At 43.3% G+C, this 27,167-nt stretch overlaps 1 protein-coding gene across 7 annotated transcripts in view; it reads left to right on the top strand.

Annotated features, from left to right (window-relative positions):
* The first annotated feature begins 416 nt into the window (after nt 1-416).
* Nucleotides 417-27,167, top strand: part of DLGAP3 (DLG associated protein 3) — a 626,246-nt gene continuing 599,495 nt past the window's right edge. For 3 of the 7 annotated variants that reach the window (XM_040337293.1, XM_040337294.1, XM_040337292.1), the window contains exon 1: nt 418-833. The gene's annotated coding sequence lies outside the window, so the exon portion shown is untranslated. Of the gene's footprint in view, nt 834-27,167 lie in introns of all 7 variants that reach the window. The other 4 variants (XM_040337298.1, XM_040337296.1, XM_040337299.1 and 1 more) reach the window with 3 other exon arrangements.

Here is a 27,167-nt window from a genome sequence, read left to right as displayed (position 1 = left end):
GCTGTTTGAACGCCAGTCAAAGCACTGGCCACTAAATAAAATTAACTGAAGCCGAAGCAAGTGCAAATGAGCCTTAAAAGATAAAAAAACAAACAAACAAAAAAAAAAATTCCAGAGGGAAATCGGTTAATATAGAATGCGTCTAGAAAGCGCTAAACATGATAAATGAATTCATTAGACACTACCAGAGAAATGTATATTTGAAAAGACTGAAAGAAATGTTTCCACCCCAGAGTAGTCCTAGTACATAAACTTATAAAAATAAAGCTGGAAGTGTTATTGTTGCTTTCTGAGAACTCCACTGATTGCAGCATTTATCATTTGTCTGGAGACAGATCCATCCTCTGTGGGAATCCAGTCCAGGTTTTGCTCAGGTTTGTGCAGATAAATGCTGGAAGTTGAGGGGAAGCGTCTGGTGGATTTCCAAGCAGGGCTGGATTGTGTGCTGTTGTTGGTCCAGCGTGCTGTGGCAGGTCCAGGGAAAGTTTGATCTGATGTGAGTCAGGGATGCTGTGTCTCCTTGCTGTAGTCAGTCCTGGAATCCTGGTTCCTTTGTTTCCTTCTCTCCCTCATCCTAGACATAGACACTGCTCCTGCTCTGCTTGACTAGGAGCCCAGCTATCCTGCACTGCAGTACAAACCCAGGTCTCCTCCCCTCTCCTATCTCCCCCACTACCTTAGCATCACCATCCAGGGGAAGGCACGCTCTGCCCAACTTTCTGCTCGTGCCAACCCCACCGGGGTTCTCCTTCTCATTCAACATCATTCCAGCTGTGTCTGCACAGAGAAGATGCGCTACACCCCGGATGGGCAGGAGCTGGCGGGGTGACGAGGTAGGTGATGATGGATGGCAGAGGTGCTCACACCCGGGGACCACTCTGATCACCTGCTATGGCAGGTCCTGGGGGCACAAGTGGCACATGGGGAATGCTGGACACTGGGATCCTCTATGTGTGCTGGGATCTGGATTACATTAGGTGCTCGAGATGTATACACAGCAAAGGATATAGAATAGGATGGCTGAGAGTGGGCTGTCAGTGGTTACCTCCTGCCATACCACTAGATCATGTGTCAGAGTCCATAGAAACTCTAAGCACTGTCATCCCCAATCATCACCAACACTGGGGACACAAGGATCTGCATTTATCATCTATAGGGGGATAGCCAGCATCTGCATGGAGAACCTGTAGAATAGCCCATCTACATATGGATGTGTGTACTATATATGTGTGTGTGTGTACGTGTGTATATATATATATATATATATATATATATATATATATATATATATATATATAAAAATATTTTTTCCATACAGGAATTCTCTTATATAAAAATTCTCATATATATATATATATATATATATATATAGGAGAATTTGTGTATATATATATATATATATATATATATATATATATATATATATATATGTGTGTGTGTGTGTGTGTGTGTGTGTGTGTGTGTGTATATATATATATCTATATTCCCATACAGGATTTCTCCTGTATATAAAAAATAAATAAATAAACATTTTATATATATAATTTTTATATACAGGATAAATCCTGTATGGGACTATATATATATATATATATATATATATATATATATATATATATATATTTTTTATTCAGGATTTCTATAGCGCTAACAGTTTTCAAGCACTTTACAACACATACACACAAACACACACATATATATGTTGTAAAGTGCTTGCAAACTGTTAGCGCTATAGAAATCCTGTATATATATATATATATATATATATATATATATATATATACACAATCTATCTATCGTTCTATCTCTATATCACATGTACTACATAGACCTAGTATTGATTATACACGGGTATGCATCCACAGCTGCCACACAATCGTATACACATGTATAAAACTGTCTTTCATTCGCACTGAAAATATAAATTATTAGGAACCTGTAAGAAATATTCCTTTCTTTTTTTTATTTCTTTTTTACTTTTTTTTTTGGCTTATACCTGAATCGTATATTACATGAGTTATGACCATTTGTATGCTCTTCTTATGTCAGGCGCCCAATTGATTTAGGTTCTTGCCAAGGAGCCTACAGTCCACAGTGAGGCCCCATACACACCATAGAATCTATCCGCAGATAAATCCCAGCGAATGGGTTTCAGCGGATAGATCCTATGGTGTGTACACGCCAGCGGATCTTTATCCGCGGATAAATCTCCCCTGGGATGGATTCCAGCAGATGAATATTTGCTGACATGCAGAACAAATCCATCTGCTGAAGTCCATCCCAACGGATGGATCCGCTCGTCTGTACAGACTCACCGGATCCATCCGTCCAAAGGGATTCCCCGCACGCGTCGTAATGATTTGACGCATGCGTGGAATTCCTTATATGACAGCGTCGCGCCCGTCGCCGCGTCATAATCGCGGCGACGGCGCGACACGTCATCGCCAGAGGATTTCCGCGTGGATTTCAATGCGATGGTGAGTACACTCCATCGCATAGAAATCTGCGGAAATCTTTGAGAGGATTTATCCGCGGAAACGGTCTGCTGGACCGTATCCGCGGATAAATTCTCTCATGTGTATGGGGCCTAAGGTTTATTTCTAGAAGCTTACAGTCCATGGGAGCGAAGTTTCACGATGAAGAGCTTATAGTCCGTTGTAAAGGTTTATGTTGAAGAGCTTACAGTCTGTTGGGTGAATTGGGTTCATGTCGAAAAGCTTACAGTCCATGGTAAGGTTTGTTTTAAAGAGCTTACAGTTCATTGGTTGAATTAGGTTTGTTAAGGAGCTCGCAAACTAGGTTTATGTCAAAGAGCTTACAAGGAACTGTAAGTTCTATGTCGAAGAGCTTACAGTCTATTGGGTAAACTAGGTTTATGCAGAAGAGCTTGCAGTGTGCTTTAAGATTTATGTCGAAGGGCTTACAGTCTATTGTGTAAACTAGGTTTATGCAGAAGAGCTTGAAGTGTGCTTTAAGATTTATGTCTAAGAGCTTACAGTCTATTGAGTAAACTAGGTTTATGCAGAAGAGCTTGCAGTGTGCTTTAAGATTTATGTCTAAGAGCTTACAGTCTATTGAGTAAACTAGGTTTATGCAGAAGAGCTTGCAGTGTGCTTTAAGATTTATGTCGAAGAGCCTACAGTCTATTGGGTAAACTAGGTTTATGCAGAAGAGCTTGCAGTGTGCTTTAAGATTTATGTCAAAGAGCTTACAGTCTATTGAGTAAACTAGATTTACATTGAAGAGCTTACAGTCCACTGAAGGGTCTGTTGAATAGCTTATAGTCTGTTGGGTGAACTAGGTTTACGTTGAAGAGCTTACAGTCCACTGAAGGGTCTGTCGAAGAGCCTACAGTCTGTTGGGTGAACTAGGTTTACGTCAAAGAGCTTACAGTCCACTGAAGGGTCTGTCGAAGAGCTTACAGTCTGTTGGGTGAACTAGGTTTATGTATAGCCCATTGTAAGGTCTATGTCAAAGAGCTTACAGTCCATACATGAATGAGGCTTCAGATGGACACTCTTGCAGTTGTTATAATGGTAGGACACACTTGTCCAAGTGACACCTCCACTTGGACAGGGTAGAAGTGTATTGCAGATGGCTGCCTTCCACTGCAGTGCTGACCAGGCTCTCCCAGTTCAGGATGGGTGAATGTGATTTCTGTAGAAGGTAGCAGACCATATTCTCTGAATACAACTGGAACGGAGACCTTTTAGCATTTAGACTTTCCAATAAAAACGAGCCCCTGCCAATCGTAATGCCATCCTTCTAGGTCTTAGTAACGTCACGACATAGCAGTTGGAATATATGAATCTATTTTGGTCTGAGCTGTGTAAGGAAAGCACCGTGGTCCATTGGAGTGGTGACTTTACCCATCTGCAGTAGATGTCAGGCTTCTCACCATGGTGCTGCAGTGCTGGCTCTAGTGGTGCTGCATGGGTTACAGAGGAGCTGTGACAGAAAGTCATTTGAGGTGACAGCAGCTCAGTGACGTGGGGTGGCAAAGTTTTCCCTGATTCCTTGGAGTGGAGGGGATACACGGCACATGCTTCCCTAGCCTCAAGTCACCTGCATGCCTCAGTAACGTATGTCACTCACTAACGATGCCTTGCAGTGGTTCTGACTGGAACACTGAGCAGGTAGCCTATACATCTCACCAGCTATCTGTCATTTCAGTGTGCTTAAAGACCATAACGCAGTGGATGGTCTTTGAGCAGCTTCTTTGCAGTGGCCGGAATCCATTCTCCAGGGCCAATATGTCATGTTGTCATTCAGTAGTGGCAATGTGAACCTTGAGTTCATTGAAATTCACTGAAATGCTTGCTGATCTCAGGTCACCTTTATGAAGAAGGAACCTGGACCAATAGTAGTATTGTACCATAAAGCTGTGCATTTTTTATGTCAAAGACTCCATGTTTGCTGAGTGGAAAGTCTAATCATCTCCTAGAAATGCTGACACCTGTTCCTGGCATTTGTAGTAGGAGAAAGCTTGCCATAATGGTAGTACTGAACTGGGTGTCACCTTTTATTTGATGCTAGCGGATATTAGGCTTGAGAAAGAGGCAGATGAAGAACTATATAAGGTGACAGATGTTGTATTGCTGTCCCAAAAGAGCCTGCAGTCTCACCCCCCTCCTGCCACAGCTGTTCTACGCGAGCCATCGCTTGTAGCACTGAAATATTCTGCCTTCACTTCCGGCACTTGGCTGGTTAAAATCCCTGACATCCAGAAGCTGACTGACGAGGAGATCTTCGAATTAGTCAATTGCTGTAGAAAACCTGCTTACAGCCTCCATCATATTTAAGGGAATCATAATGCGTCATTTTAGAATCTAAAGATTCCATGGTTGTACTGTCAATGCTAAACTGTTCTGTGTAATATCATTTACTGTCCTATGGTCAGGCTAGCTTGGCTTTGAACATACGTCAGGTACATAATAAAGCAGCTATGAGGTGACCAGAATGCTAAATGTGGGATTCTCCATAAACTGCAACCCAAGCTTGACTTATGTAACATTACTGGGAAACAGTGTGGAGCTGGCGAAAAATTTCCAGCCTAACCATGCAGGTTTTCATCAGGGTCATCCATTGCCATTGTTTGACATATCACATTTTCACCCGTTATAATTATTCACAGGTATTATAAAATAGATACCTTATGCCCATGGATTATCTTGGGGCTTGATCGTAAAGGTGTTTGTATAGACCAGTGTTTCTCAACTCCAGTCCTCAAGGCGCCCCAACAGGTCATGTTTTCAGGCTTTCCATTATTTTGCACAGGTGATTTGATCAGGTTCACTGCCTTAGTAATTCCCAGAGCCGTTTCAACTGAGGGAAATCCTGAAAACATGACCTGTTGGTGCGCCTTGAGGACTGGAGCTGAGAAACACTGGTATAGACCATGGGTGCCCAACCAGTGGCCCGGGGGCCACATGTGGAGCCCTCTGGTATGGCCAGCGACCTCCTGCTCTGGGATTGAATAGAATACTGTTATTAAAGGTCAGTTTATTACTAAAATCACAGTGTATGTATGGGCATATCTTTTTTGAAATGGTTACTGGGCTGCTTCCAAACTGATCCGCAGGTGCAGAGCAGTGCACCTGCGGGTTACCTGCACTGAGCCATTCTGTTATTACCTGCGAGTTCGGTGAGCTTTCTGAAAGTGCAACAAACCTGCAGAATATAATAGAAGTCTATTGCAAAGTGCAGAAAAGCCAAAGGTACACTGCGTTGCACCCGCTGTACGGGTAAACCTCAGCGCATCAGTGTGAAAGCAGCCCGACCCAATTGGACCCTTCATTCACCTCTAAGGAGTGGCAGGTGTAAACTGACTTGTGTCCTACCTCCAATCTGATCCGGCTGTGTCCATGTTTGCTCTGCATATGCAGAGCAGACATGGACCTGCTATCTGCCCGCCCCACTGATTGTGGCCCACGACCAGTTACCAAGTCGCTTAAGTGGCCCTCGCACTTCAAAAGGTTGGGCAACCCTGGTATAGACATTGGAAGACAACATGTGACAGTCAAGATATTTTGGATGTCCTATACCGTACATGCATCAACATGCGCAGAATTTTATTTTACTGTGTTGTGTGCGCTTCCGAAATGTGTTTTCAAAGCTACCAATTGTAACAGATTTATTTCGATCTATACAGCAATGTAAGGAGTAATGCACAGCATGTAGCCACCTATGGCATCTAATAAGAATTTCTCTTTTACTGACTTTATTTTAGTGTATTTTGTTATTTTTTTGTTAAATAATTATTTAAGTAAGGGGTTCACTTAGTGCCGGGTTCACACTACCGCAACTTGGGATCCGACTTGTATCTCCCCAAGTTGAGCGACATGAGAAATTCAATTGAAGTGAATGGGAGCCGTCTTAATACACACTACTGAAGTCGCTCCGACTTCAGAAAAGGTTCCTGTACTACTTTTAAGGCGACTTCTAGATTTCAATGGAAGTTGCCTCCAAGTCGGATCTCTGTCTTAACTGAAGCAACTTTACAGGAAGAGAAATTAGTTTACTCAGGCAAACCCCTCCCTCCCATAGAGCTGATTATTCTGTGATTGGCCACAGTCAAAGTCGCCTGTCCCAGAGGCAACTTTAAGTCGCGTTGTAAGTTGCTCCAAGTCACGCTGAAGTTGCCTTGCAAAGTCGCGCTGTAAGTCGGGTTGCCCCTGTGTGAATCGGCACTTAAAGGGGTTGTAAAGGATTTTTTTTTTTCATATTAAGCATCCTTTACCTGCAGACATTCCTCTTTTCACTTCCTCATTGTTCGTTTTTGCTCAGAAGTTGTTCTATTTCTTCTCTGTTCTGTTCACTTCCTGTTTGTCTGATTGTTACTCACCACCGAGATGGGAGTGTTTACTGTGGTGGTCAGTGACGTGCTCACGCCCTCCTGGGAACTACATCTGTGCGGCAGGACGCTCTCTACGTGTTAGAGACTTCAAGGAGGTGTGAATTACTGGGCCTGCCGCAATGCATACTGGGAAATGTAGTTCTTACATGAACGAGCGCCGCAAACCAGGAAGTGAATGAGAGAACAGAAACTAGAATGCCGGAGGTGATATAGATGAAGGAATTTAATAGGTATTTACTTGTTTTTTAACAGAATCATTACACTATTCTGTCTGTCTACCTTGCAGACATTAATTTTAGGCAACAAAAATGTTTTCCTTTACAACTCCTTTAAGCATACAGATAGTACAGTTATATCATAATGCTAGAACTCAGATAACACTGGTAACATACCCTAAAACACTTATATCTGAAATGTTATCAGTTGATGTTGCATTCATTACATGTTACCCAGTTCCCTATGAGCTTAACTGACCATAAGGGGGAACACCTGCCTGTGTGGTGGAGCGTTTGGTGGAAACCAACTTTTCTGTTCATATAGAACACGGGGAAACCCTAAAGCAGTGGTTCTCAACCTTCTTGTGCCGTGACCCCTTGATAAAATTTCCCAAGTTGTGGGGACCCCTAACAGTAAAATTATTTTTGTAGCGTAGGTTGTCAGCACCCAAGGCAAGACAAGTAATTTGCGCCCCCAAACCCACGGTACATTTTGGGATGTAGAACTCTTTCTCTTTGATCTTCTTCTTTCTTTCCCTTTTATGTCTCTATCCTAATTTCTTTTTTTCCCCCCCATCCCTTTTTCTTGTTCTTTCTCTTCCTTTTTCTTTGTTCCTCCCCCTCTTTTCCTCTCCCTTCCATGTATTCTCTATTTTTATTTCTTCTCTTACTGCTTGGTGGGGAGGTGGGGGGAATGGGATGAGTGGTAGTGCTGGAGGGAGTTCTGATCAGCCAACTTGGATGCTCTTGATCAAGGTCATCTGCTGATCTGAGAACTGTAGTGGAGACTTTTAATGGCAACTATAATCACGGGTAGTGTAACCCAGTCTCCAACTTTGTGGTGTCTCGTAGCAGTGACACCTATGCCGAAATCAGGAGATAGGGTCTTCTCCAGCCCCTCCCACTTCACATTCCTCACCAGTCTGCTGACCTCTAGTCTCTGCCCCCCAGCCATGCAGTGAACTGAATGGGCGGCTGCGAAGAGGCTTAGTTGGCGGCAGTGGGTTCCAGGAACAGCCCAGCTGGGCAGGTGCAAAAAAGCTGGAAGAGCAGTGTGGGCTTCAGGAACAGCCCAGGATTCCGTGACCCCTGGCAAATCATCATTCGACCCCCCCAGGTTGAGAACCACTGCCCTAAAGGTTTCAGCCTGCATGTCACACCACTTCCACAAACTCAATCTATTCATAATATTTCCTCCCCCAACGTGCCCCTTCCCCTGATTTATCTGTCAAGATCGATAGCACTACTATCAGCCCCTACCCACATGCCAAGGTTCTAGGTGTAATCCAGTACTCTGAACTATCATCCAATTACTACAAAATTTTATGAAAGAATGGGAATCCCACCTACTTAAACAATGTAGTACTCACCAAAAAAGTATCGGGGGGGGGGGGGTTGTCGTCTAACCAAAGACATCACAAAGCCCCTGGTTCACTCCCTGGTTACCTTTCGCCTCGATTACCAACAAATTATATTCAAAATACGAACAACAACTTAGAAAACCATCCACAACTTGGTCCCCAGTTTCATCACTAACCTAGTCTAAAAATGTACCAACCTACTCGTTCCCTTTATTCCTCCCAAGACCTCCTGCTCTATAGCTCCCCCGTCGCCTCCTCTAATGCTCGCCTCCAGGACTTTTCCAGAGCCTCTCCTATTCTGTGCTTGTGTCCCGCACTGCATTCAGAACGCACTGGGTGTGCGATCTGCTGCAGGTTTCAATGTACTTCTAATAACACCCCATACGCAGATCACAAAAGCAGTGCAATCGCCCAGGTTTCACAGCCATTGTTGGGCACTCTCTCCTCTCCCATGCAGCCACTGGGGATCAGCATTTTTAAGACTAGTTAGGCTTTAGCTGGAATTTTACTTTAACGTGGTTGTATAGGCTCAAGGTTTTTTACCTTCATGTGTGAAGGTAATATCTTCTGTGTGCAGCAGTGCCCTCAGCCTCCCTAAAATTTACCTGAGCCCCATCTCGATCCAGCAATGTGCACAAAAGCCCCTGCTTTCCCAGGTCCCTCCCTCCTTGTTGGCTGAGACAGTAGCGATAGCCATTGGCTCCCCCTACTGCCCCTATACTCACAGCCAGTGAGCCAATTAGGAAAGAGCAAGGGCGTGTGTGAATTGACGCATGGAGCAGCATTTCAGGAGTGAGCCTGCTCAGGTGCCCCCATAACAAGCTGCTTGCTATGGGGACACTAGGCAGGAGGGAGGGGCCAGGTGCGCCAGTGATGGACCCGAAAAGAGGAGGATCGGAGCTGCTCTGTGTATAACATCTTTGTTATTTTACCACTTCAGCCCCGGAAGATTTGGCTGCTCAATGACCAGGCCATTTTTTGCCATACGGCACTGCACTGCTTTAACTGACAATTGCGCAGTCGTGCGACGTTCTAGCCAAACAAAATTGATGTCCCCTTTTCCCCCACAAATAGAGCTTTCTTTTGGTGGTATTTGATCATCTCTGCGGTTTTTATTTTTTTGTGCTATAAACAAAAAAAGAGCGACTATTTTAAAAAAAAACAATATTTTGTACTTTTTGCTATAATAAATATCCCCAATTTTTTTTTTTAAAGATAATTTTTTCCTCAGTTTAGGCCAAGATGTAGTCTTATACATATTTTTGGTAAAAAAGTTGCAATAAGCGTATATTGATTGGTTTGCGCAAAAGTTATAGGGCCAGATCCACGTACAGGCGCCTATCTTTAGGCGGGCGTAGCGTATCTCAGAAACGCTACGCCGCCGTAACTTAGAAAGGCGAGTACTGTATTCACAAAGAATTTGCGCCTTTAGTTACGGCGGCGTAGCATATATCGGGCGGCGTAAGCCCGCCTAATTCAAAAGAGGCTGGTTGGGGGCGTGTTCTATGCTAACTATTCGTGACCCCACGTATTTGACGTTTCTTACAAACGGCGCATGCGCCGTCCGTGTAAGAATCCCAGTGCGCATGCTCCAAATTACGCCGCGAATCGTCAATGCTTTAGACGTGAACGTAACTTACGCACAGCCCTATTCACGAACGACTTACGCAAACGACGTAAAACGTAAACATTTTTACGCTGGCCCGACGTCCATACTTAACATTGCGTACGCCTCATATAGTAGGGGTAACTTTACGCAGGAAAAAGCCTAACGTAAACGACGTAAAAAAATGCGCCGGGCGGACGTACGTTTGAGAATCGGCGTATCTAGCTAATTTGTATACTCTACGCGGAAATCAACGGAAGCGCCACCTAGCGGCCAGCGTAAATATGCACCTAAGATCCGACGGCGTACTAAGACGTACATCAGTCGGATCTAGCCCACATTCAGGAGTATCTTGTTTTGTGAATACAAAACAAAGATACACCGGCGCATCGTAGAACTTACGTGGCGTATCAATAGATACGCCGCCGTAAGTTCTTTGTGGATCTGGGCCTTTGTGTCTACAAAATAGGGGATAGATTTATGGCATTTTTATTATTTAGTTTTTTTACTAGTAATGGCGGCGATCTGCGATATTTATCGGAACTGCAACATTATAGCTGACACATCGGACACTTTTGACATCATTTTGGGACCATTGACATTTGTACAGCGATCGGTGCTATAAAAATGCACTGATTACTTTGTAAATGTCACTGGCAGGGAAGGGGTTAACACTAGGGGGCGATCAAGGGGGTTAACTGTGTTCCCTGGTGTGTGTTCTAACTGTATGGGGGGTGGAAGTGACTGGAGGAATTGACAGATCGTGGTTCCTAGCTTGTAGGAACTCACAATCTGTCTTTCCTCGCCTCACAGAACAGGGATGTGCCCGCGATCACATCCGCCAGCCACGCGCATAGACACCCCCGCAGTGTAGCGGGCAAATGCGCGCGCCTTCTATCCCACTTAAAGGGACTGGCGTACAGCTACGATGGTTCGCGGAATCATGCCGACTTGCCGCAGTATAATGATGGCAGCTGGTCGGCAAGTGGTTAATAAAATCCTGAACCTTTAATATCAATTTAACTGAGTGTCAAGGGAAGTGAAGGCAGAAAAGGAAGGAGCAACAGGAAAGGAAGGGAAGGGAAGGAGAAAAATAAGGACAGAAAGGGGGTTTGGGGGACAAAAAAAAAAACAAAGGAAGAGAGGAGAGCGTAACCTCAGCAAGCCTCTGACACAGATATGAGATTTTGCTCATTGGTATTGTAAATATTCAGTGGAGTGTCGAAATTGTTCCCAATAAAACCATCTGGCTGTGTGTTCTGCCTTTTACCCAAGGGCAGAGGTGAGGTTTTTCATGGTCTGCATATCGTTCATCCTGGAAAACCATTGCCTTAGCATTGGCAGGCTCATTTGTTTCCAGTTGCTTGGGATACATGCCCTAGCAGCATTTAATAGATGGATCAGAAATGACTTCTTGTAACGTTTCCTTGACAGCATTGTCAAGTTTAAATAGACAGCCACAGGGTTGTTAGAAAAAGAGATATCAATGATGTTGTGTTAGGATTTGGGTGGCCTGTTGCAAGAGAGGGCACAACATAGGGCATTCCCAAAAACATGTAGAAGGGTGCCCGTATGGGTATTACAAAATGTATTTAATTCCTATTACTTTCCCTTAGTTATTAAAGCGGAGGTCCACCCTAAAAAAAAAAAAAAAAAAATAGCCAAAATGGCTCCAAAAAGATAGAATTTTTTTTTTTTTTTTATACTTACCAGAAATAGCTGTTACTAGGCAGATCTTCCTAATCTGCCCCTTCCTTGTCCGCGGTGCTTCTCGGTCTCGTCCTCCTTGTGTTGTCTTCTGGGGAATGGGGCGCTCTGACTTCTGGGAACTGTGTGTCTCCCAGAAGTCAGCCGCCCATTCACAAAGTGCTGCGCGACTCGCGCATGCCCAGTAGGAAATGGGCAGTGAAGCCGCAAGCCTGTTTCCCTTAGTGAGTATGGCGGCGCCGGGACCTGCTACGATCGACGGATCGGCCTCGGGCGGCTGACATCACGGGCAACCTGGATAGGTAAGTGTGCTTGTTAAAAGTCAGCAGCTACAGTGTTTGTAGCTGCTGACTTAAAACATTTTTTTTTTAAAGCTGGACCGCCGCTTTAAACCTTGCACAAACAGCGATTAAGGCTGGGTTCACATATATGTGAATTGGATGCTCTCAATGGAGCTAGTTAACACATGTCCAGGGCGACCGCTGTGCGAATTGCAAAGGGTCCAGTGTGTTTTTTGGCTCTGGTTCAGATGCAAATTTAGGCAAAAATTTGCACCCAGTGAACAGGAACGCCCCGGATGCCAGACTAAAAAATGCGGGCACACATATGTGAACCTGGTTTAACTAAAAAAGTAAATTTGTTTTATTTTCCCATCACTGTATGTTGATACAACATGACTTACAATATATATATATATATATATATATATATATATATATATATATATATATATATATATATACACTTTACAAATAACATGCATGTTATACATACCTGCTTGGTGCAATATTTTTTCAGGAATGGTGGAGAGATGAGTCATAAGAGGGCCAATGAGAGCTGCAGAGCTGGGGGTGTGTGTCTGTGTAAATCCAGGAAGTGAACAGGCAGCAGCTTCAGCTGCCCACAGTTAAAATGGCTGCAGCCAGACTCATTGGAGGGAGATTTCTGCAGATTTCTGGAGATTTCTGCAGCATATTTGGCAAGTACAAATCACAGTATATATAAAATAATCTGCAAAGTGGTTGGAGGGAAGCTTCACAATGGCAAAGATGTTTTTATTACAAATTATGTGAGCAGACTGGAGACTGGAGATTTAATACAGTAGATGGAAAGTTAAAAAAAATTACGTAAGTTCCGTTTTAATGCATAGGATGCATTAAGATAAAAAAAAAAACTTCTGCCATAGTGCATTAAAGCGGATGTTAGCAGCTACAAAAAGTGCAGTTGCTGACTTTTAATATTAGAACACTCACCTTCTCCAGGATCCAGTGATATCCTCACCTGGCTGGTTTCTTCACCGGGCTTCGGTCCCCGTCACTGGCATACTAACTGTAGGGAGGCAGCTGTGACTGCTTGCGGCTTCACAGCTGCCTGCTCACGGCACGAGCCGCGCTGCGCTATTTGATTGGTTCCGCAGCTTCTGGGACCTGTGAAATGTTCCAGAAAGCTGCAGAGGAAGGAGGAGCGATCAGATCAAACCAGAAGTGGGAGATCAGGTACCTGTCAGAACCAGGTACCCACTCCCCTCCCCCCCGCCCCCAAAAAAAGGCAGGATGCTTTTTACCTAAAAGTGAATCTTCACTGCATCTGAGCACCACAAACTAAAACACTATCTCATTAATTTTTAATATTCAAGAGAGAACTCCCCTACCCATGTTAAAGTTAATATGATATACTGTACTTTCTTAATTATTTATTAATGCTAGTAGCATAAGGATTATAAATAATCAATGTTGATTGGGTGAGTAAAGTTCCACTTTAAATGCATTCTATGCATTATGGTAAAAACTTTCTGTATGCAGCTCCCCCCACCCCCTTATACTCACCTGAGCCCCACCTTGAATCCGCAATGAGCAGAGGCTTTCTCAGCTCTCTCCTTCCTTATTGGCTCAGACACAGCAGCAGGGGCCATTGGATCCTGCTGCTGTCAATCACAGCCAGTGAGGAGGGTGCGAGGAGAGGGCCGAGCTCTGCTCTTTGTGTCTTATGGACACACAGAACAGAGCTTGGGAGCGAGCATGCTATGGGGGCACTCGGGGGGGGGGGGTGCTTTGTGCAAAACCATTGCCCTGAGCAGGTAAGTATAACATGTTTGTTATATTGTTAGAATTTACAATCACTTTAAATTGCCAGTGTGTGCCTTGGATTGTGGGAAAAAATTAAAGCATCAAGAGCAAACCCATGGGTGAACATACTGTGACGGTATCGGTATGATATCCCCGTCAACGTTCCCTTCTTCCCATAACGAAAATCACCCCAATATTCCATGAGGAGGGATATCCCTGGAATCGCCCAGAAAGCCACACATGAGACCAGCTTACTGCTTGAACAACACAGACTTTAATGTTATATCACACAGCTTATATGTCATTTCCAAAACTGTTACAATGACAAATCTCCGCCCCCCTCACACTGGGGCTTCCATACAGATGATTCAGACAGACACGACGGGGCCGATGCTGAAAACACATTTTCTTTAGACAATGACATCAATGACGCTGAGCACTAGCTGTACTGAATACATCAACCAGACCGCTCGACCCCGCATATAGAGAGATAATTACCACAATGAAGCAATCAGAATAATTAACCCAAGCCACTTAAACCCAGCTCTCCTTCACACAACACAATAGATCAATTAACCTTTAGAAATAGTGAGGGGACATTAGCACATCAATAACCTGGCTAGCAGGGAGCAGTAAACTGAGACATATAGGCAAATGTATCACAATGGCCCCCCTTTTGCTCCCTGCTCCGGCAAACCCGGTTGGACCTTCCCTGGTCCAGTAGGGTTGACGGGTTCAGAGCTATTAGTCAGAGGTTAACTCCGTTTGGCATGACTGACCTCCCTTGGCAACTGCTTCAGACTCAGGTATGTCACCGGGTCGTCAGATCACACGCCGGTCAGTCCCCAAGTCTTTGTGCGATCTGCAAAGTCACCAGAAGTCAGTGTGAAGACAGCGAATGGGTCTGTGCGCCGCCGTCTAGGTGTCCCGCTATGGGAGGGGGCAGGTTATGGCTCTGAAGTGACAATCCCAGGAGATTCATAAAAAGAAAAAGTTATATTTGTTGAAATGCTGTAGCACTGGTGCTCAGAGTCCGGGGGGGGGGGGGAAAGGGGAATCAGAGCCCCATAAGGTCAGCCACCCCTTGCTCCCTCCGCAGCCGCCGGTTCTCCTCTTGGAGCTTCTCCAGCTCCATCTCCAGTTCATGCTGCTGTGACCTCAGGTGGTTGTTCTCCTCCTCCATGCGGCTTATGCACTCCTCCAGCTCTATGTACTCACGGATCAGCTCCTGCTTGCTCATGTCCTGCAGGCTCTCCACGTGGTCCTTCATCATCAGGAACTGGGTGGTGGTGTAAGGGGCCACCGGTGGGCCCTTGGCGAACATCTCGGCACGCATCTGGGACGCCCGCTGCGACTCCCTCTCCTCCAGTCGCTTCTTCTCCTCCCAGGTCAGCTTGTTATACGGCTTCCAGGACCTCTTCTTCTTGAAGGGTGGCCGGCGGTGCCTCTTTCTGCCCAGCTCCCTCCAGGGCCCCTCCGGCTCAGGGCTGTCGCCCATGACCAGCTGACAATGGTGTTCCCTGTTGTCCGTAATAACAGATTGTACCATGAGGGCTTCGTAAGGGGTGCCCAATGGTTCTTCCTGACCCAGCTCCTTTGGATCCCAAGCCGAGTCTACACAATGGGCTGCTGCTGGTGGGCGGTACCCAGGTTGAGACCAATTTGACCTGGTGTTGTCATTCATGGGGCAATTCTGCTTGAAGTGACCCAGCTGTTTGCACCGGAAGCAGCGTTGTTCGTTGCCCTCCTGGCGATGATAGCGAGGGCTAGATGTCACCGGTCTGTTAGGAGGTTGGTATCTAGCGGCTGGTGGGTGTGAGGGCACCGTTTGTGGTGGAGGTTGTTCCTGTGGTGTGACCTGGTTCGTCTTGCGAGTATCTGCATATTCATCCGCCAACTTCGCGGCCTCTGGTAGAGTCATGGGCCTGCGATCTCTCACCCAATTCTTGACGTCCGTCTGGATGTGATTGTAAAATTGCTCCAGGAGCATTAGTTGCAAAATGTCCTCTGCGGTGGTGGCCTGGCTGCTGTTAGCCCAGTTAGAGGCCGACCGGGACAATTGGCATGCCCATTCCGCATAAGAGTCTTCCGTGGTTTTGCGTGAGTCCCTGAACTTCTGTCGGTGGGACTCTGGGGTTACTGCATAACGAGCCAGGAGCACTTCTTTAACCCGGGCGTAGCTATGAATATCCTGATCTGGCACGGTCCGGAAAGCATCATAAGCTTTGCCTGACAGTTTGCCTGACAATATTGCAACCCAGTCTCCTCTAGCTATTCGGTGCAGGTTACATTGTCGCTCAAAATCCGCCAGGAAGTTATCAATCTCACAGTCCTTTTCATCAAAAGCTTTAAAAGCGCTAAACGGAATCTTCCTTGCGTCTGCTGTGCTGTACTCACTGTTCGTAGAAGGTGTGGCTGCTTGTTGGACTGCTGCCAGTTTTAACTGTAGCTCTGCGTCCCTTATTTGTTTATCCTTCTGTAGTTCTGCGTCTCTTATTTCTTTATCCTTCTGTAGTTCTGCGTCCCTTATTTGTTTAGCCTTCTGTAGCTCTGCGTCTCTTATTTGTTTATCCTCCTGTAGCTCTGCGTCTCTTATTTCTTTAGCCTTCTGTAGCTCTGCGTTTACTAACATGTCCATCACTTTCAGTACCACATCTGGCGTTGGGTTCGGGCCGAACCACGCTAGCTTCTCTCTCATTAGCTTGTTGGCTGGCGATTCCTCCTCCTGAATCACTGGTGTCTCCATCTCTTGTACTGCTGGCGTTGCTGCAATCCCGTCCTCCTGGTCTAGCTCCATTGATTCTGCTATGATGACCCGCTTGGTTTTGTTGCTAGCAATCCTTCCACGAACTTCCAGTAGTTCTTCCAGTGTCTGCTTGGAATCCGGGTGTAAAGGGGAATAGAAGGGAAAAATCCCACTGCTACCAACCAATTGTGACGGTATCGGTATGATATCCCCGTCAACGTTCCCTTCTTCCCATAACGAAAATCACCCCAATATTCCACGAGGAGGGATATCCCTGGAATCGCCCAGAAAGCCACACATGAGACCAGCTTACTGCTTGAACAACACAGACTTTAATGTTATATCACACAGCTTATATGTCATTTCCAAAACTGTTACAATGACAAATCTCCGCCCCCCTCACACTGGGGCTTCCATACAGATGATTCAGACAGACACGACGGGGCCGATGCTGAAAACACATTTTCTTTAGACAATGACATCAATGACGCTGAGCACTAGCTGTACTGAATACATCAACCAGACCGCTCGACCCCGCATATAGAGAGATAATTACCACAATGAAGCAATCAGAATAATTAACCCAAGCCACTTAAACCCAGCTCTCCTTCACACAACACAATAGATCAATTAACCTTTAGAAATAGTGAGGGGACATTAGCACATCAATAACCTGGCTAGCAGGGAGCAGTAAACTGAGACATATAGGCAAATGTATCACACATACCCCTTGGTAAATTTTAGTGAGCCATTGTTCTTGTACTGCATATGTATGCACACGCAGTCTGCCATTGTATGTATGCAGTCTGCCATATGGTATGTGTTCAGTTACAATGCGAGTGAGTATTTCTTCACCAATACTAGAGAACTTATATGTAAGTGTAATGTAATGTTATACGTAAATGTAAGTTTTTCAAGTTAGAAAATCAAGAATGTGTCCAGAGGAAGCCTTCCTAGATCATATGTGTTTAAATGTTTCGGCTCATAGATATTCTGATACTCTTTTAGATCAGTTGATTTCAGGTTTCTCATTAATGTTATCTAATGTTTGTGGCTACCTTCATATTTATTTTTCCTTGGCTTTTTATATCACCTCTTCATTATGCTATTCACATATGCGACTATGTTGGCATTGTAGCTTAGCTACCATTTTTATATTACATTGATGAATGTACTGGTGCTTAGATAAGGTACATAAATTGGAAAATCTGCACATAAATGCATGATGATAGAATACTGGTGGATGGCAGAACAGTAAGCTAAACAAAAGAGTGACAGAAGGGTAAGTAAGATCACTGTGGTCAGTAATAAGGGGCACATTTTATAGGTGGATGGTATTTTTTTGAGAGGTGTTGACAACTTGCTAGTAAATCCAAAGGAGAAAGGTTATTGCGTATCATCTAAAATTATACCAGCACCAACTTGCTAGTAGTTGAGTATTAGACATGTGCACACTAAAAAATGCATTCGTCCGAAAATCCGAATTAATTAAGGTCGAATCTGTCATTGAAGGCTTATGGTGTCTGTCGAATGTTCTAAGAAGAGTCGACGGAGCAGCTAAACTGTACGACGCCGCAATTGTACATTTCCGGTTGAATGTTCCGCCTACAAGCTATAGAAGAATTCTAATGTTGTATGACACGAGTAATAATTATATTTATAAATTATTATTACTAGTTAACCAACATTCAAGTTATTCTATAACCTTTTGGGCTGAGCATTTGACCGAATGCTGCTTGTCGAATCTTCTTAGAACTTTTGACAGACACCATAAGCTTTCAATGACAGATTCAACGTTTGTATGTTTTTCGCTGTTTCGTCGAATCTTCTTTGTTCATGTCGAATGGTCTACCCCAACACTGTCTCTATAATGTTGAATCTTTTCTCTCTATGTAGAATAATCTTGGACTAATAGAGTTAAGGTTAGGCACATTCGACCGCAGGTTCGATAGACACAGATTGCTATTGTCACCGTCATGTCGAATCTCCCATCTATATCAAACTGTTGTAGCAACAAAAACAAAAATAAAGCATTTTTTTATGTCGGATCTTTCGGATTTCGGATTCTGCTCGTTTGTTTACGTTTGTTAAAACGACAACGAAAATAGTATACCAAAAATTCGGACGAAAATGCATTCGGACGAAAACGAATAAGCTTTCATTTTTGTTAGGAATATCCATAGCAAGGGTTGTATATTTGTCAACTCCCACGCCCGCTTACCAAATAAGGTATAGATTTATACCTAAGATTTTTTGAGGGGGGGTTTTATTCATTCTTAAAGCTCAACTTTAGCTTCTTAAAATAAAAAAGCAGCCTTCATAGCTCCTCTCTGGCACTGTTTCCTGCAGACTTAATGCTCAAGATGTCTGTTGCTCATGTTCTTTGTTGAATGGTGTCATTCAGCCCACTACCTGTGAGCCTAGGCTGTCATGGAAACACCTCTTCATTATGCAATCTTGGCTCACACCACTCCTGGACTGAGTGGCACTCAGTACTACCGCTCATTTGAAGGTGAAGAACTGTTTATCACCACCCCCATTGAAGAGAAGGAAGTCACCAGACCGACCTGAAGAATTTTTATGATACAGGATTTATATAGTGCCATCAGTTTGCACAGTGCTTTACAAAATTAAGGCAGACTTTACAGTTACAATACAATTTGGTATCAGAGGGCCTTGCTTGTTAGAGCTTACAATCTAAGAGGGAGAGTCACGTGATACAAAAGGTAGTAACAGTGGGGAATGAGCTGATGGAGAAAGTAAAAACACTGGGCCGGATTCAGAAAGAGATACGATGGCGTATCTCCTGATACGCCGTCGTATCTCCTGATACGCCGTCGTATCTCTGAGTCCGGCCGGTCGTATCTATGCGACTGATTCAGAGAATCAGTTACGCATAGATATTCCTAAGATCCGCCAGGTGTAAGTGTCTTACACCGTCGGATCTTAGGCTGCAATTTCAGGCTGGCCACTAGGTGGCGCTTCCGTATGTTTTACGCGAGGAATATGCAAATTAGGATTTACGCCGATTCAGAAACGAACGACCGCCCAGTGCTTTTTTTTTATGTCGTTTGCGTTCGGCTTTTTCCACCGTATAGTTACCCCTGCTATATGAGGCGTAGCTAATGTTAAGTATGGCCGTCGTTCCCGCGCAGAGTTTTGAAATTTTACGTTGTTTGCTTAAGTCGTTCGAATATGGCTGGACGTAATTTACGTTCACATCGAAAGCAATGACATCCTTGCGGCGGAATTTCGAGCATGCGCACTGGGATATTCTACGGACGGCGCATGCGCCATTCAAATAAAACGTAAAAAACGCGGGGTCAACACAAATTTATATAAAACACGCCCCCTACATCCCCATTAGAATTACGCGGCCTTACGCCGCAACACATACGTTACGCCGCCGTAACTAAGGGCGCAAGTTCTTTCTGAATAAAGAACTTGCGCCCAAAGTTAGAGCGGCGTAACGTATCGGAGATGTTACGCCGGCCGGACAGATACGCTCAGGTATCTGAATCCGGCCCACAGTGTATTAGTTGGAGGCTTCTTTTCAGGGATTGTCTAAAGATGGATAGATTAGGAGATAGTTGGACAGATTGGGTTAGGGAGTTCCAAAGGATGGGGGAAGCTCGGGAGAAGTCTTGGAGGTGAGCATGGGAGGTGGTGACAAGGGAGCTAGAGAGCAGGAGGTCTTGGGAGGACCAGAGGGAGAGCAGTTTGGTTGATATTTTGAGACCAGGTTAGTGAAGAAGCTGGGGCAGAATTGTGTATGGCTTCGTAAGTTGCTGTTAGTACTGTGAATTTAATTGGTTGGGAGAGCAGAAGCCAATGGAGGGATTGGCAGAGGGGAAAGGTGAAGTCCTGCTTTAAGGTGGAGAGAGGTAACTTTCAGTAGCCATATAGAGGCAAATATCTATTTGAGAATGACAGGCGAGGAGTCCCTTGCCTGTAGTGTGCATCACCAGGACGAGAAAAGGAAAAAAATTTGGTTGGAAAACATTTTTTTTCAATAGACTGGAGTATCTCTGTTGATATTATTAAGATCTTCCAAAACTAGAGACATTTGTTATCACCTCCAGTACCGCAAAAAGAAGCCTCAAGCGTTGAAAAATTACATGTTGATCAATACATTAATGTTGAAATACCATAGTTTCCCCAAAAAATTATAATACATTTTGCAGAAATTTCCCTTTTTCTTATCCTTTTAGTCCTGCCTGTCAGCTCCTCCCCTGCTAGAAGCCCAATTTATGGGCATTTCTATTGCAGAACTCATGTAAACTCCATTCTTACATCCCCTGTTCAGTCAGTATGCCTTTTCGGTTTTGGAAATTAAATTAAAAAAGTGGAATGATTTTCCTATATAGATATACACATTTGTAGATAGATCTCTAGTTTCATTTATGTCCTGCACTTGCTTTGTGGATCTCATACAGTCCTGTGCTACTGACAGTCTTCTGCATTAGTCTCAATGGGAAATGAAGGGGAGCATTGACATACCCTGACCTCCTGCAGAACTATTGAATGAGCATTGCTGGAGCTCATATAGAGCTCACTTGCTTCTGCCCCCTGCGCCTGTGGATGTTTTACAGGCTAACACACCCCTTCCCTTTTGCTTGCATGCTGATGACGCAAGCGCCTGGTGCTGAAGATAACCGCTGTCAGAAAGCAATAAATATTAGTCCTTTCCTGAGGTAGCGTGGTCAGACAGCTGTGGGAGGCTCTCGACTTATAGATCTACTGCACTGATCAAGTGCACTTTGTCCCCTGGGGCACAAGATAGAGAAAATATATGATTGGTCATACTTCAATAATATCCCGATTCTCACCTATAATGAATGTTTATTGATGGTCAACTTTGGTGTGACCATATAAAATAAGATTATAGCAAATGTGCAGTCATTTAAAATCACTTGAGGTAATTTGGTCACGATGAGGTGCCTTTGCAAAAGACAGAAGCAAACATCAGCTTTGGAAGTGCTCTTTATTGCTCATTTAGATTTAAAGTGTTGCTACACAGTACACAGAACATGGAAATTATATTATTTCAATAAATATAAACTGCTAAATACCTTTTTCTCATCAGAAGTATATAGCAGTCTTGTGACTTCTATCAGTGTCTGGTTAAAGTTTATAGGAGGAGTTTTCATTCCCTGACCCTCTGTCTGGACAGTGCTGATTGGCCCTGTGATGATCACATGCACCCTCCGAAGAAAAAAACTCTCTCACAATACACACCAAACTGAGCATGTGCAGAGTGACTCCAAATGTTTTGTTCTATCAGGAGATGGATTAGGAGTAGTAGAAGAAGGGGAGGATCAGAGAAGATAGGGTCAAACAGCCTTTTTTACACAATGCGGAGGATTAACCTCTTAGGTTCAACAGTGAGTATTACAAGCATACTTTACTGCAGATACAGACTGATTTTACTGTTGTGGGTTTAGCGCCACTTTAAGATCACTGAAGGTCCCTTTTCCCCACAGAACAAGCAATCCTTTCACTACATAAGGTTTAATGTCATCAGAGTCTGAGTAAACGATGAGGCAGTCCCAACACATATGACGTATGAAGTCATGAATCATGGTCTTGGTTGGTGCTTTCTTTTTGAAGCTTCCTTCTTTGTGGACACTACGGTTACAACAGATCATTATTGATCCCTGAACTTAACGAATCAATGTCCGTGGATCGGCACACCACGCAATCCACGGATTGAGCCCATAGGAAAGGCCGCGGCTTCGACCTAGCTCTGAAGCAGCAGCCATCTTGGTACACCTGGCGGCAGAGGTCTAGGTGAGCTTCCCAGAGCGGCGCTAAATGGGGAGATGTGAACATTACATAGGGGGAGATGTGGACATTACAGTGGGGGAAATGGGGGGAGATTTGGACATTACAGTGGGGGAGATGTGGACATTACAGTGGGGGAGATGATGCGGACATTACAGTGGGGGAGATGTGGACATTACAGTGGGGGAGATGATGCGGACATTACAGTGGGGGAGATGTGGATATTAGTGGGGGGAGATGTGGACATTACAGTGGGGGGAGATGTGGATATTACAGTGGGGACTATATATGGTGGTGATCCGAAAAATTATCCGATCCGTGGCTCTGATCCGAGGAACGATCCGAACTGTGAGTTTTTTGATCGGTGGCACCCCTAGTGGACACCCCGCAATAAAATCATTTGGCCAACTATTATTTTGAATGAAGTATACCAGATATACACAGTTTAGAATTTGTAGTTTTAGGGTGAAGATGTAACAAAACTCATAAAAACCAAAGAGTTCCTTTTGAAATATTAGAGTAGCAGTTAGCAGTTTATAAAAGATGAACAGCTGGTACAGCAGAAATAATGAACTCAGTGGCCAATGTCTGTAACCTGCCTTTATATCCATGCGTGCAAATAATTAGGAATCATTTACCAAAGTGAAAACAGTCTGGCTTCTAGTACTCAACAGCCTATGATTATTGCATATTTGTGTTCATTAATTTCTATTTTTGTTCTTGGAGAAGTCAGATACGCTCTGTTTTTTGAGTCTGTGTTATGTGTTCCATTGTGTCCACAAGGAAAAACAAGATTTTGGCTTCCTGACGGAATAATGTTAAAGGAAAACTCCATTAAGCATTGTGTCCTTCTAAACAGGTCCACTTGGCATGACCCAGTGCAATATAATAAAATAGCTTTTTTGCCCATTGTTCCTTCATACAATTTTTGGTCTTTGTGGCAAAAAATGTTTTGCTTCTGTATCTGGTATATCGACCAGTCTTGGCTTAGTAGGTTCATATAAGTGTTGCTATGCCAAGCTTTCCTTATGTAGTGTTTCTGTACTAGCTATTTGTTGAATCAAATTGCTTTTCTCTTCTGCAGTCATGCATTATAGCTTGGAACTCTGCACAATTATTTTCCTAGAGGACATAGGGGTTGATTTACTAAAACTGGAGAGTACAAAATCTGGTGCAGCTTTGCATAGAGACCAATCAGCTTCCAGTGTTTTTCTTTTTGGTCAAAGCTTAATTGAACAAGCTGAAATTAGAAGCTGATTGGCTACAATGCAGAGCTGCACCAGATTTTGCCCTCCCCAGTTTTAGTAAATCAACCCCATAGTCTTTATGTGAATATCGTATGACAGACAGATCGTACGACTTTTTTCGTTTTAAATGGTCGCAAGTAGAAATTAAAAAGGTTATTAAAGTCACGAAAATTCTCGTGAAAAAAAGTGATGTCATGTGTTGTAATGTATTTGTGTTGTATTTTCAGACGACAACTGTACTGACTAAACAAAAATTGTACGATCTGGTATCGTATGAGGAAAATTTTTGTGCTTGTCTGATCGAATAATATTGGGTGAACTGTCATGGTCGGCTCTCGAAAACTCTGTACTAACGATCCGATTATCGTACGATTCTTCCTCGGACGACATTTTTCGTACGATATTCGTATCGTGTGTACGGCTATTAGGATGTCCTGAAAAATAGGGTATGGTATAAGTGGCTGACTGACACTAATTAAAAGTTTTAGGTTCATTGTTGCCTATGTCTATAAGTATATTGACTGGGTTTTTTGTTAACGCAAAAAGTGGTTTACTAGAAGGTCTAACCTAAAATAGGTGGAGTTGGGGAGAAGTAAAAGAAATGGTCTCCTAAGGTGGGTACGAATAATCATCTGGTTTTCCTCGATGTTTCACAGCTAGTCAAAACCGAGGAAGGAAATAATGTATGGACAATCTAATAGGACAAAGGCTTTTTTTTGCTGTTTAAGGTTTCTGATCATGCACAGTCTTTCGTATCTGATTTTTGTCCAAAACTGTAGGCAAATAATACACATTAAAATAAAATCATTAGTTCTGTTCACCTACAGGAAATTTTGGAAATTTTCATTTGCAAAGTCTAAATTAGAAGTCGAAAGTTGTTCACACACACTATACGAAAATTGAACGATTGTGTATCATATGGAATTATTTTTCTGATCTTCTCTAGTGTGTACCCAACTTTTTTTGGGGGGAGAGAGGTCCTCCTAAGACCTGAAAGATTCATGTCGTGAACTACATCATTACCATTACTGTATTATGTTTTTGAGTAAGATAAATTGTGAGTCCCTGAGGGGAGTCCAGTAAGGCGTTCAAGCTTGATTTAAAGTCTCCAGCCACTTTTACGATACACTTTTGGAATTGGTTTATGTTTTCAAAGAGTTTTTATCAATAATTCTGGTTGTTTTTCATCTAGGCCCTGTGTGCTGTCTATGGTTACTACATAATTCTTGTTTATTTTTTCCTTTCAGGAATAAGTGTCTGCCCTTTAAAGTCTTTAGGTTCACCATCTAAAGCATTGGTTGTCAACTTTCTTGATATCCAGGGCCTCAAGGGCGGGCCCCCAATGTCACCACACATAACGATCAGTGAATGTTTCATGTCAGACAGCAGGCACACAATAGAATATATAGTAAGAGGATTGTGGGCATGACACAAGAGATTATCAAAGCCTGTAGGCATAATACAGGAGATGGTTTAGAGATGTGGACATGATTAGAGAGATGGTTAGAGTGTGGAGTGGACATGATACAGGAGATAGTCAGAGACTGTGAATATGCTGCAGGTGACGTTTAGAGACTATAGACTATATATGCTTCAGAGACTATACATGCTATATGAGTTGTCATATCATTTCTAGCATAGGTCAACACATATTAGTATCTGAAGGGCCACATAAAAAGTGCCAAAGGCCAGATTCTGAAGTACAGTTTAGACTTAAAATTTAGAGGAGTTGCTAAAATACCACAGGGGGAATTTAATAGAGAAAAGTCTGGAGAGCGCTGTGATTTGAAATTGAGTTTCCTGTAGACACTATATTCTCTTTAGGCTGGGATAGCCCATGTCTTTTTGTGAGGGATGCACGCCAATTCATACCATTTACTAGAGCAGCACGATTCTGGCTAAAATGAGAATCACATTTTTTTTGCTTAGAAGATAGATCACGATTCTCTCATGATTCTTGCGGCATAACATCATCTTTCACATTAAAACAAAAAAATTGGGCTAACTTTACTATTTTGTTTTTTTTCTTTATGCATTGAATTGTATTTTTTCCCCAAAAAATGCATTTGAAAGACCTCTGGGCAAATATAGTGTGACATAAAATATTGCAGCATTTTATTTCCTAGGGTCTCTGCTAAAATATATATAATGTTTGGGGGTTCCAAGTAATTTTCGAGCAAAAAATATTGATTTAAACAAGTGTCAGAAAAAGATTTAGACTTTAAGTGGTTAAACTTCCTGTATTTACTCACAGAAGTTTGATCTAAGAAGGAAGTTAGTTACAATGTTTCATGTTTTTAAAAACTTGGCAGACTGCCCATTTTTTTCTTTACACAGACGTTTATCCCTTTGATCCAAGAAGGAAGCATTAGTTACAATGTTTTCTGTTAAAAACTTGACAGACTACACAGATATTTCGTCTTTCCACTTGTTATATGAAAGAATCTGCAAACTCTGCATTGGAGATCGTCAGGGGGGTTGAATCGAGATCACAATTTTTTAAAGAATAATTGTGCAGCTCTACCATTTAACGATACTATTTCTAAAGGCTTTTTTTTTATTAAAATAATAAACATGTTATAATCACCTGCATGGTGTTATACTCACCATGGTATTGCACAGAGTGGCCCGATCCTCGTCTTCTGGAGTCTCCTGGCTGTAAATTGTTTTTACCTTTTTAATGCAGGGAATGCAATAAAGTAAAAAAGCATTTTGGCTTTAGAACAACTTTCGCACTGCAAAAGGACATTTGTAAAAAGGGTACAGAAATTGCACATAGAAGGCAAAGACAGTAGGAAGAATTCAAGAACCAAATAAACCAATGAACAGGAACTACAAGGTAACAATATGAACAGTAGACGCAGATCCAACCATGACCAAACCCTGGGGGGTTAAAGTTCAATTTGGGGACAAGTGAAAAATCATGACGGGAGAGTCCGGTCAAGAGAGCCACTCAGGAGGAGACCTGGCATATGGTCATAATAAAAATGGTCTAACCAGTGTTTTTCGGCAGGAGAGGCTCAATATGTCAAAGGCCTTAGGCCCCTTTCATCAATAATGATCCGCCTCCGTATGCTCCGTAAGCTCAGCGGGGATCGCTCCGTTGATCCCCGCTGAGCCGGCGGATGACATGGACCGTATGTCCGTGTTCATCCGATCCGCTCTGCAGACGGAAGAAAAAATAGGGTTTTCTTCTGTCTGCAAAATCAGATCTTTGCGGAGGCGGACGATTACGGGTGTCAGCGGATGTTCATCCGATGACACCGGCAATCACATATGAACCAATGTATGTCCCTTTTTCATCCGCAAACGGATGGATGAAAAAGCAGACATATGGTCCGCACGTGTGAAAGGAGCCTAAGGAGGGTATTTAACGTGCTAAAACAGGAGGTGTCTCTTGCTAAATCTCACCACCAGCATTACAATCTGATTGTACAATCTTCTTTAGATATGCCAACAACTGTGTAGTGCAAGGGCCTGCCTGATTGGATAGTTTTGGCAGGTGCTTATATTACAAATTATTATAAATCTAAAGTTGATTGTTTAACGATTGTACTGTCAGATCCTTCAGAGTCTCTT

The sequence above is a fragment of the Rana temporaria genome, chromosome 2 (genome assembly GCF_905171775.1).
Source record: "Rana temporaria chromosome 2, aRanTem1.1, whole genome shotgun sequence".
Classification (NCBI taxonomy): Eukaryota; Metazoa; Chordata; class Amphibia; order Anura; family Ranidae; genus Rana; species Rana temporaria.
The sequence above is the reverse complement of the archived record's forward strand: the minus strand, read 5'-3'. Positions and strand labels throughout refer to the sequence as shown.